The sequence below is a fragment of the Cucurbita maxima genome, unplaced genomic scaffold (genome assembly GCF_002738345.1).
Source record: "Cucurbita maxima cultivar Rimu unplaced genomic scaffold, Cmax_1.0 Cma_Scf00045, whole genome shotgun sequence".
In the NCBI taxonomy this organism is placed as follows: Eukaryota; Viridiplantae; Streptophyta; class Magnoliopsida; order Cucurbitales; family Cucurbitaceae; genus Cucurbita; species Cucurbita maxima.
Window position 1 is genome coordinate 745,501 of NW_019272061.1, and position 12,234 is coordinate 757,734.

Sequence of the window (12,234 nt, forward strand, 5' to 3'; positions counted from 1 at the left end):
ATTTTTTTTTTTTTTTTTTTTTTTTGTAATTTTCACCTTAGTCTTATATTTCAATCAACTAATTTTAATATTCATTATCAACATTCAAGTTTATAAAATATGAATTTCCAACTCAAAAGTGTATAAACTAAAAAATAATAGTATTCTATCAACAAAAGAGAGTAAATAAAAAAAAAATGCTAGTGTAAAAAATAAATTTTAAAAAAATTAAATAATTATTGACTTTTTAAAAAAAATAAACTCAAAGTTATTTAACTTTATATATTTACCATTAGTAAAGAGGAAAGTTTCCTTAAAAAACAATGGCCTTTTCTAAATAAATAAATGTTTTTAGTTGGTGGTAACGGTAAGAAAGTGAATGCTATAGAAATAAGTATATAAATAAATAAATAAAACCCAATAATTTTAAACATTCAATTCTTTTTAAATGGTAACATTAAATTCTTTTATACAAAATACCAAGTTGAAGTGACGGTCGTTAGGTGCAACGTTCTAATTACCGACTTTCAATTATGTTTTTTTTAATAAAATAATATTTTAATTTAGTTAATTCAGTCGAATTAAAATTAATATTTTAAATTTTATATCCCATCGGTGAAGAATTAATAGACTTTTTTTAGTTAAGTTTTCAATTTCTTTTGACTTTGGACATATCCGTAGATGCATTCGTTCAATACATCCTTATGTGCCATATAAATTTAGGTGTTTTGTCAGAGTCGAATTTCATATGATTTATTATTAATTTGGAGATAATTAATATTTTTAATATAATAGAAAAGAGTATGAAGATTTAAACTTTAATTTTAAATGAACAATTATATTTCAAAACATGTATTAATTTAATATATTTTTTAATAAATTTATTTTCTTTTTTTTTTTAATGACTTTGTATTTTACCTTTTGCTTTCGCGGTAAAAAAAAGTTGGTTTTTCAACTAAACAATTAAATGAATAAACAAATGGTTAAATACACTTAATAGCCTATATATTATTTTTTTATATAAAATTTTCTATTGTACATGAAAATAAAATAAAATAATAACCTGTCAGCGAATATATTCTTTTTTTAAAAAATTATTTAAATTTATTAACAAAATATTTGTTTATTAACATATGTAGCTTAAATAAGTATTCATTTTATGTAATAACTAAAAAGAATTAAACAAAAGAAAATTAAAAAAAAAAAAAAAAAGACCGGTTAACAACCACCGTTAATAATTTTGATTATTTTAGTTGCAAATTAATATTGTTTAGTTGCAAATTAATATTGTCTATCGGAGAATATAATCTTGAATTAGTATAGTATGTGACTAACATAACCGAAAATTATGTTAAAAAAATAACTTAAAGTGTATAATATAGGGATAAGGTTGGTATCTTACTTAACACTATTGATTCGACATAGTTTTAATTGTTACAAATGATTTGATCTAAATTGTTCATATTGAGACATGTAAATAGGTGTATCCGATACAATCACGAGTCACAACTCATTAAAACTTGAAAACATGAAAGACAAAGTAAAACAATATTAGTATAATTTTTTTGCATTTAAAACAAATGTAAATACATTTTATTCCCAAATCTAAAATATCTTTTGAATACATCGGGCCCGATAATAATAAAATTTAAAATATTTGTATGGCTAGTGTTCTTGATCTGCTTCATCCTTGAACACCTCCTTTTTGTCACCTTAAAAATATGAGAGAATAGGAATGAGTAAAAAAGATTCATTAAGAAGACTATTTAGGCTTTTAATTGTATCCTTAAGATGTGCTACAGTACCACTCTTTGTTGTTGTTACATGCATATTCAACAAAATAGAAAAAAGAACATCTCACGCAAAAATTCATGACCAAAGTATAAAATTAAGGTTAAGATAAATTAGATCCGATAATACTATGTTTTCAAAGTTATTTCCACACTTTTGAACTTCAAAATAGTCTCCAAAACTCTCTAAATTTGTAATTTTGTTATAAACAAAAAGTTCCCTAAGAGATCCTCGCAAAATGACACTGAAACTAGGGTATATATAGAAAAACATGAGACACATTGAGACACAATGCATAAAGTCTCAAGGCAAACAAAAGATTTGTGGTAAATAATGAAAATAATCATTGCATCGAGTCACTATATATTCTCGTTGTTATGGACGACGCTTCAACATGCACCCGCCTTCACTTTTGCATCTTCTTTTTGTAGCGTCTAGATGTTCTATATAACGTCTCAACGACACTTCAACAGCTTACTTAGTTTAGACAAAGAAACATCACACCATTGTCCCTTCAAGACTCAACTTTATTTCTTCCATTTGTATCCAATTTCTTTCAATTTTTTCTTCAAAATTTATAAATTTACTAAAATAACTCAACCAATACAAAATAAATATTAAACAAAAAAATACATAATAATGATCAGTTCATTATCAAAACTAGCTATAAATAAATTCTAGAAATAGCTTATCACATCTTTCATTTTTAAAGAAAAAATTAAGAGAAAATTGAAAGGATTCGACCATCTTTAGTTAGATATGAACACAGAAACTAATCTCTTCTTGGATTTTCTTTATTGTTTCATCCATCTCTAGTTAAGCAAGCATGATTTATTTTAATTAATTTAATCTCAAATCAATAGACATTTTAACTAACCCATCATCTTCTAATTATAAATCAAACTTATTAAACAATAATAATTAAGTCCCCTCACATATTGTTAATAAAATGTTAAATTTATTGGAATTTTTAAAATTAAGTCATCAAGAGTTGTCTCAATCAGCCATTAATGAGATGGGAGCTTCTCTAAGAATGCATCTCGAGAATGCATCTCCTAATACACATAAACTTAATGTGGCTTTAACTTTCAAATGATTTTGTAAAATTATTGGTGTGAAAAGAATTATATTCTACTCTCAAATTTCAAAATGAAAAAAAAAAAAAAAAAAAGATGGGATTGAAAAACTTGGAGGTTTGAAATGTTATAAAATGGAATGTGGAGTTGGAAGAGTAATGAGAAAAGTGGGTTTTGTTTTGTTAAGTAAGCTCACAATTGTGTGCAAAGAAAGACGAAATATATAGTTGCCTGAAATGGTTGTTTCTTCTTTTTTCTAATTCAAAACATTCAAATCATTTTTTCCATTATTATTATTTCTTTAATTTATGTGCACAAAGGGCCAATTTTCTAATTCATTTCTCCATTTTTTTTATTTATTTGTAGGTATATGTTTTCTATTGGTAAGATCTCATTAGACAATAATTTTATGTTTTGTTTTGGGCTCCTATAAGTAACCAATTCGATTTTAGGCAACTGATATTTGTAGAGATCACTAGGACAAGTTATCACGAAGGCATAATACATTATAGGTGGTTAGAATATGTGTAATTAGAACCAAGGATAAACGATTTTGGTGAGTACGACATGTGCGTGATGAACCCCTATTGAGCGTAGAAATAGGTGAACCTGTAAACCAGTCCTGATTGGACTAGGGACTACGTGGGTAGGTGGAAAGCCCTATTGAGTTTAGAAACAGGTGAACTTGTAAACTAGTCCTTGTTGGTGTAAATGTTTGCTGAAACCACCACACCTAAATGGTGGTGAGAATTCTCTTATTTATAATTATTTACAAAATACATAAATATGTTAAATTACAAATAATATAAAAATAACAATAAAAGGAAAAAATAATAAATGAATATAATATATTTGCCTTTAATAAAAGGGCAAATATGGTAAGCAGTAATGCAAGGTAAATATCTAGATATTTGCCTTATAATAAACGGTCAACTATCCTTAACATCCCCCCCCCCCCCCCCCCCCCCCCCCCCCCCCCCCCCCCCCCNGATCTGAAAAATTCAAAGAGGGGTCGAGAAATACTTTTTTGTGAAGATGTCAACAACTTAGAGATGAGAGGCTACATATTGTGTGCGAAGTTTGCCAGCGATAACAAGTTATCGAACGAAATGATAATCTAGTTCAACATGTTTGGCCCTCTTGTGAGAAACAGGATTAGAGCTAAAAAAAATAGCACTTTTGTTGTCACATAAGAGTAAGGGTTACTGTGAAATATGGATCTTGAGGTCATGCAAAAGATACGTAACCCAAAGAAGTTCAGCAGCAGTTGTGGCAAAAGCACGATACTCAGATTCACAGCTGGAGCGTGAGACAGTAGGTTGCTTTTTGGCACTCCAAGAAACGAGATTGTTACCAAGATAAATAGAATATCCGGATGTAGAACGACGATATCGGGACAACCAGCCCAGTCAGCATCTGAATAAGCGACTAGCGTACTAGGAACAATGGATGGACGAAAGGTAAGACCAAAGTGGAGTGTTCCTTTGACATAGTGAAGAATACGTTTGACAGCAAAAGAGTGATCTGCAATAGGGGCATGCAAGAATTGACTGACAGAATTGACAGCATAGGCAATATCTGGACGCGTAATAGTCAAGTACTGAAGGGCGCCAACAAGAAATCTATAGAGAGTAGGACCAGAGAAAGGAGAACCATCAGCAGTGAAGTGTTGAGAAACAACCATGGGAGTGTGGACTAGTTTGCTATCGAGCAACTGAGCACGAGTAAGTATATCTCGAGCATATTTTAACTGACTAATAAAGAGACTATCAGGAGTGGGTGAAGCTTCAAAACCAAGAAAGTAACTAAGAGAACCAAAATCTTTGGTAGCAAACTCAGAATGAAGCTTGCGAGTAAAGCTGTCAACAAAAGATGAGTTGTTGCTGGTAACAATAATGTTATCAACATAAAGAAGCAAAAAGATAAGGTTAGATTGCTGATGAAAGACAAAAAGGGAAACGTCAACGCGACTGCAAGAAAATCCAAGTGTGAGAAGAAATGAGCTAAAACGCTGAAACCAGGTACGAGGAGATTGCTTTAAGCCATAGAGGGCTTTCTTTAATAGAAAAACATGAGTGGGAAATCGAGGATCAATATACCCAGAAGGTTGTTCCATATGAACACGTTCAATAAGAGTTCCATTGAGAAAAGCATTCTTGACATCAAGTTGTCGAAGAGGCCATTTATTTGTAACTGCAATAGAAGGCACAACACAGATAGTGGTAGATTTGACAATGAGACTGAAAGTGTCAGTGTATAACCTTTGGCAACAAGACGAGCCTTGAAACGCTCGACGGATCCATTAGACAAATATTTAATACGAAACACCCATTTAGAGCCCACGATGTTGGTGTTGGCAGGGCGAGGAACCAAAGTCCAAGTATCATTTTGTTGTAACGCTTGAATTTCTTCATCCATGGCAACCACCCAAGCAAGATTCTTAGCCACAGATTTGAATCCTTTTGGCTCAGTGGATGCAAGAAGAGTAGAAAGAAGTCCAGATGAGCCCAAAATACCAAGATTTGCTGGATGACGAGTCTTGCATATACCAGATTTGGCTCGTGTGATCATAAGATGAGTGCCCAAAGAAGAGGAATCAACAATAGGTTCAATAGAGGTTGAATTAGAAGTCGAGGGTGGCAAAGTGGAACCTGCAAGAGAAATATCAACCTGCACAGACTCATCCACAAGGTCAGAACAAATATCACACAGGGATGAACTGGATTGAGAAATGTGCGGTGATGAAGTGGTAGAGGGGATGAATCAATATGATAAAGATGTGGTTCCAAGAAATTTGAAATAGGAATAGAGAAAAGAGGTTGGGCCTGGGAGCTAGAGATAGTAGAAAAGTGAGTTTCATCAAATTGAGCATGGCAGGTAATATATAGCTTAGTGGTGGCGAGATCAAGACAGCAGAACCCTTTATCAGTAGGACTATAACCCAAAAAAATACAAGGAATGCTGCCGGGAAAAAGCTTGTTAGGCATATAATCACGCAAATAAGGATAAACACGACAACCAAAGGGATGAAACTTGTCATAATGTGGAGTGTAGCCATAAAGGAGTTCAAAGGGTGAATTACCTCCAAGAAGTGGAGTAAGCAACCGGTTGATAATATAAGCTGTAGTGCTAAAGGCGTCAACCCAAAAATGAGGAGAAAGATGAGAGTGAAAGAGAAGGGCCAAACCAGTCTGTCACATAACGATGTTTTCTCTCAGCACGACCATTTTGAGCAAGTGTATATGGACAAGAGAGTTATGGTGGATGCCAGAATTACGTAAATGAGTTTTGAAACAAGTATTAGTAAATTTGGTACCACCATCACCTTGAAATACCTTGATACAACAAAATATTGATTTTCCACAAATTTTTGAAATTGAAGAAAAATATAAAAAAAATCAGATTTAAATTTTAAAGTGTAAAGCCAAGTGAATCGAAAATACATCAATAAAAATAACATAATAAAGAAAACCCGAATTTGATTTGACGGGAGAAGGACCCCAAAGATCACAATAAATAAGATCTAACACATGAGACGACCTATGTTCATTGCGAGAATAAGGCAATCGATGACTTTTTGCAAGCTGACAAGTATTACATAATGATGGAGAAGGCAATAAAGACGTAAGAGAAAGATGACATTTTCTATTTAAAAAAGAAATAACAGAATGATTCACATGACCTAGACGAACATGCCATAATTCACATGACCTAGCAGAATTGCCGCACTCCAGCACGCCCTCCATCTCTTTTACCGGTTGTCACCACCCTTCCTATTTGACGATTCTGGATAGTAATAAGATTATTAGTAAATGTAACGGAGAGATGAAAATCAGACGTTAATTTACTTATGGAAAGAAGATTTTTAGTGAGGTGAGGAACAACCAAGACATCTAATAAGTGAATATTTGGAACAGGAGAAAGAGTACCGGTGTGGGTAATGGGTAGGAATGCACTGTTTCCTACGATCACAGAGTCCTTACCCGTGTAATTTTTAGACTGATCCAGAATAGATGGGTCGGCAGTCATATGGGCCGAAGCCCAAGTGTCCATAAACCAATTAGCAGCATCGGGTCCAGCAATAGAACATGACGTGTTAAAGGCTGCAACAAGGTGAGCATGAGAAGAGTCAGGTCGAACAAACCATTAGTTGTAGTGGTCAGCATAATGGCCCTCTTTGCGGCATATTTGGCAGTGAGGTTGTCGACGATCCTGACCTGAGTGGGTTCGTCATCGATTAGAAGAGTTGTTTTTGTGAGAATAAGAATAACCTCGCTAGTTGGTAAAGGAAGCAGGGTGGCTTCCATGGGCGCGACCACGATTAGTGGCTGTGAATGCTGTTGGAGTGAAGTCAGAGGACTCAAGGAAGCGCTGGAACAATTCAAAACTTTCAGCTTTAGAGACTAAATCTGCAAAATAGGGGATAGGGGTGAGAGCCATTTGAGCGGTAGAAAAAGCTGAAAAATCGGTGCTGAGTCCACGAAGGAACCAGTGCACTTTATCAATGTCCTCGACGGGTCTGCCAATGGCATGAAGTTGGTCACAAATTTTTTTGAAGGCACGGGCATACTCAACAACAGGTTTGGTGCCACGTTTCATCAACTGCAAGTCATCCTTGAGTCTCAGTTCACGAGCTTTCGACTGATGGCTGAATGTAGTTTCCAACGCAAGCCAGACGTCACGTGCAGTAGAGAGACCAATGACAACAGTCATGGCTTCCTCAGTGAGAGAGGAGAGCAAGAGACAGAGAAGTCATTGATTGGCTGCTTTCCATGCCAAATATTTGGGGTTGAGTGTTGAGGAGGTTTCTGGTTCAAAGCGGCCAAATATTTGGGGTTGAGTGTTGAGGAGGTTTCTGGTTCAAAGCGAGGTGGTGGAACCATAGTTCCATCAACATAGCCCAGCATGTCTTAACTCTCAAGGAGAGGGAGAAGTTGGTTTTTCCAAAGAAGATAATTGGATGAAGAAAGTTTGATGGTGATCATATGGATTAGAGTATTGAAAGAAAGAAGATGATAAGAAGATTTGGAAGTCATAGAGAAGAAAGGATGAGGGTTGTTAAACCGAAAGGGCTCTGATACCATGTAAATGTTTGCTGAATCCACCAAACCTAAATGGTGGTGAGAGTTCTCTTATTTATAATTATTTACATAATACAGAAATATGGTAAATTACAAGGATATGGAGAGAGTAGTAAAAGGAAAAAATAATAAATGAATACAATATATTTGCCTTTAATCAAAAGGCAAATATGGTAAGCCCTAATGTAAGGCAAAAATCTAGATATTTTCCTTATAATGAATGGTCAACTATCCTTAACAGTTGGACTAGGGGCTACACTGGTAGGTGACAAGATAAGAGCCCCTATTGAGCGTAGATACGAGTCAAAACTGATGCTACGACTTCATAGACCAGTCGTGGTTAGACTAGGGACTATGTGGGTAGGTGGTTTAGCATGAAAAACTCTTATTGAGTGTAGAAACGAGTCAAGGCTGATGCTGCGACTTTGTAAACTAGTCTTGAAAGAGATCAGGGACTACGTGAGTAGGTGGTTTGTCATGAACAACTTCTATTGAGTATAGAAACGGGTCAAGATCGATGTTGCGACACTGTAAACCAGTCTCGACAAGGGACTAGGGACAACACAAGTAGATGAACAATACGAAATTACTTGGATCATCGTTTAGACCAAAGGAAAGCCATGGAAACCTACTAGGAGAAGGAAAGATGAGAGCCTACAAGTAGATTGCTTACTGAGTATATTTTTAGGTACCGGTCGAGGTGGAGAGGTGTTCCAGAGTTGCACTGTCATAGAGGAGTGTCGTTCCGGAGCATCAGTTCATTTTCACATTTGGAGTCTTTTATTTTTGTTTGTAAAATGTTGTACAATGTGGTTTTAATATTTGGATTTAATTTTTATGTCATTGACTTCTTTTTCTTGTTTTAAGTTTTATCGATTTTTATCTTCTATTTTATTTTATCAAATCTGTGTAAATGAATGCACATAGATGAAAGAAAAAAAAAAAAGAATCAAGGCATGAAATTGTAAATGATGAATAAAAATTGGCTGACAAAACACATCTAGTAACCATGTAGGACGGCACAAAAGACTAAGCACATCTAATAACCATGTTGGACGGCATAAATGACTAATCAGTAGATGGAGAAATGAGAGGAATCAAGGCATAGAATTTTAAATGTTGAACTTGCGATCTTCATGTTGTTAGCACAAACGCTCTAATCATTTTAGGTGTAAATGATGAAAAAAATTGGGCTGACAAAGCATATCTAGTAACCATGTAGGACGACATAACCGACTAACCAGTAGATGGAAAAATGATGTTGAACCTACCATCTTCAAGATATTAGCATAAATGCTCTAACCAACTAAACTAATAATAAAACCTTCTCATTAATACACATTCCTCACCACACAACCGTTGCATTTGCCTACTACAAATAAACTGACTTTCTCACTAATAACAAGCTAAAAAAACCCTATGGACATGACAACCGTTGCATTGGTCCATGCAAGTTTCAAACCTACAACCTTCACATCATTAGCACAGCATTCTAGCCAACTGAACTATTAGGCTTTGTTGATTGAAATACATCCTCGCCATACAACCGTTGCAAGCACATTCTACTAACCATGTAGGACAAAATAAATGACTAATCAGCAGAAGTGAATGGGCGTAGATGAAGAAAGGAGAGGAATCAAGGCCTGAAATAAAAATGTGAAAAAAAAAAAAGAAAGAAGAAATCTCCAGGTTCCAAACTTGCTACCTTCGCATTATTAGCACAATGCTCTAACTAAGCATTATTAGCACAATGCTCTAACTAATTAAGTTAATAGACTTTATTGATTAATATCAATACTCACCACACAACCGCTGCATTTTCCTCATAAACTATGGCTTTCTGGATAAGAAGCTAACAAAACCCTATGAGCTTTAACAAAGCTAGCCAGGTAGGATGACATAAACTATGGCATGGAATTGTAAATAATGAAAATAAAAATTGGCCTACACAGATTTCGGACTTACAACCTTTGTATTATTAGCACAATGCTCTAACCAACTGAGCTAATAAGCCTTCCATACTAATTAAATATGTCATCTTCACCACACAACCGTTGCATTTGCCTACTACACATAAAATATGGCTTTCTTAATAAGAAGCTAACAAAACATCATGGCTTCCTTGACAAAACACATTCTAGTAACCATGGAGAAAGACTGAAACGACTAATTAGCCTAAGTGAATGGTCATAGATTGAGAAAGGAGAGGAATCAAGACATAGAATTGAAAATGATTAAAAAAAACTTATGCTCTCACCAACAAAGCTGTAAATGATGGAAAAAATTGCCTACTACACATAAATTACATTTGCATTATTAGCACGACTCTCTATCCAACTGAGCTAATAAGCCTTGCTAATTGATACAAGTTCTCACCACACAACCATTGCATTTGTCTACTACACATAAACTATGGCTTTCTTGACAAAGCATAGAATATCCAACTGAGCTAATAAGCCTTGCTAATTGATACAAATTCTCACCACACAACCGTTGCATTTGCCTACTACAAATAAACTATGGCTTTCTTGACAAAGCATATTCTAATAACCATGTAGAACGACATAAACGGCTAATCAGCGTAAGTGAAAACACTAGCCCATGCAAGTTTCAAACCTGCGACCTTTATGTTATTAGCACAACGCTTAACCAACTGAACTAATAGGCCATCCTTATTGATTCACATCCACACCACACAAACGTTGCATTTGCCTACTACACATAAACTATGGTTTTCTTTATAAGAAGCTAACAAAACTGTAACACCCCTAATTTTCTAAACCTAATTAGTGACGTCACCCATGCATACATAATTCATTATGTGGAAGCTTATCATAAATAACCTTGGAAAAACACAACTAAGTCTCATAAAGATTCATAAATCCAAAACAAACCTATCTTCGAAAATAAAACCTTCAATAACTCAATTCAAAATAAATCTAAATAAAACAATATTTAATGCTTTAACTTAAAATAGTCAAATAAAAGTAAACTCCTAAAAATATCCCCTCTCCAACTTCCATGGTCTCGTTAGCTCCGCTGTCAATCGTACATCGGCACCTTGCCTTTACCTGAAAAATGTAGCTAGCATGTGGCTTGAGTATTTTGTGAAATACTCAATAAGTCACCCCACTATTGGGGTTAGAGATGCAAACACATGCAACATATGAGCGGGACTTAACTTTTCGTAAACTTTACATAGCCTTGGGCGCTTTTCTATTCCGGGTTTTCTTCTCATCGGAGTTATTTCACAAAGACTTGCCATGGTAAGGAAGAAGGGGAGGGGTGAATGTGTGGTACTCCTTCACACACGGCCCATGTACACATACATGGACCCACTAGGTAGGCTCGTATACATACCCCTAGGCCTGACTTGGTCGGGCAAACCGTGTTACACATAGCTGGACACCACAGAACAGAAAAGAGCCCGCATGATATCATGGCGAACATAAATATCGTATTTCATTCTTTCGTAACATAAAGGGGAAGAATCTCAATGCAAGTGACATACATATATGCATGAGGCCCCTTAACATACCTAACATGGCGTTAAATAAGCATTGCCAACATCACATATGCATTTCTTACATTACATGATATATCACATAACCTACATTACATGGCATATTACATAAAATGAAAATACATTCCAGTTCCATAAACACTTCATGACATGACTCGAGAATACTACATGTATACATGGCATCGATCAACATTTTCATGGCATATATTACTAACATATCATTCATAGCTCCACATAACATAAAGAGTCAACAGTCAACATAATTCATACATCACATAACATAAACAATCGATAGTCAACACAATCTATACATCACATAGTCATATCACATAAATATGGTAAATGCAAGGGGCCATAGAGCACGCACCATCATACAACACGTTGTAAGTTAACTCCAACAGTAAGGTCACTTACCTTGGCCTTGGCCGAAGTCACTCACAACAAGCTAATCCCAAGGTTAAATACGTCCTATAATAACCACATAAAAACTTAGGAGCCTTTCATTACATACCGTAGCTAAATCTCATGCTATTTATCAAAATAAATTTCCAACCCAATCTGTCTTTGACAATTAAGAACCATACTGACCTTAGATTGTAAAACTAAGGTAGAAACGGCTTTGAAAGGGTCGAAAACCTTGGAAACGATATATTATAGTGATACCGAGCTGCCGAGCCAACCAACTAAGCCGCCAAGACGAGCCGAGCCGAGCTGCCACGGGATACACGTGTGAAGCAATGCACGCATTTGATGGGCTCGTAATGGGCCGGAATGAGCACGGCCC